Genomic DNA, 369 nt, shown 5'->3' on the forward strand with positions numbered 1-369 from the left:
AACTGTTGATCTAGAGCTCGGAGAGGATTAGCTTCAGACCACACTGAAGTGTTTCTCCACCTTTTAGTTTGTAAACTAGTTATAAATAACTACGTTTTACACACAAAGATTACTTTATTACCACTTTATTTTTATCCTTGTTTTCCCTGTCGGCACTAAATGCTGCATGGATATCATTTCATGCACTCTATGTCTGCAGTGGACACAACATGTAAAGCCAATAGCTCCATGTTTTAATGTTAATATTGTACAACAAAGACATAAATGCTCCAGGTGAGGCTTGAACTCACAACCTCGGCATGACTCCACAGTGTACTGTCTTATAAGTACCGCGCGCTGACCGATTGCGCCACTGGAGCTCTTTCCTCT

At 40.7% G+C, this 369-nt stretch overlaps 1 non-coding gene across 1 annotated transcript; it reads right to left on the reverse strand.

Moving 5' to 3' along the window:
* Nucleotides 1-265: 265 nt before the first annotated feature.
* On the reverse strand, nucleotides 266-359 carry trnai-uau (transfer RNA isoleucine (anticodon UAU)). The gene is made up of 2 exons: nucleotides 322-359; nucleotides 266-301 (listed from the first exon to the last, which is right to left on the reverse strand). It is a non-coding gene; the product is annotated as a tRNA-Ile (tRNA).
* Nucleotides 360-369: the final 10 nt, after the last annotated feature.

Source organism: Anoplopoma fimbria, unplaced genomic scaffold, assembly GCF_027596085.1.
Source record: "Anoplopoma fimbria isolate UVic2021 breed Golden Eagle Sablefish unplaced genomic scaffold, Afim_UVic_2022 Un_contig_2228_pilon_pilon, whole genome shotgun sequence".
Classification (NCBI taxonomy): Eukaryota; Metazoa; Chordata; class Actinopteri; order Perciformes; family Anoplopomatidae; genus Anoplopoma; species Anoplopoma fimbria.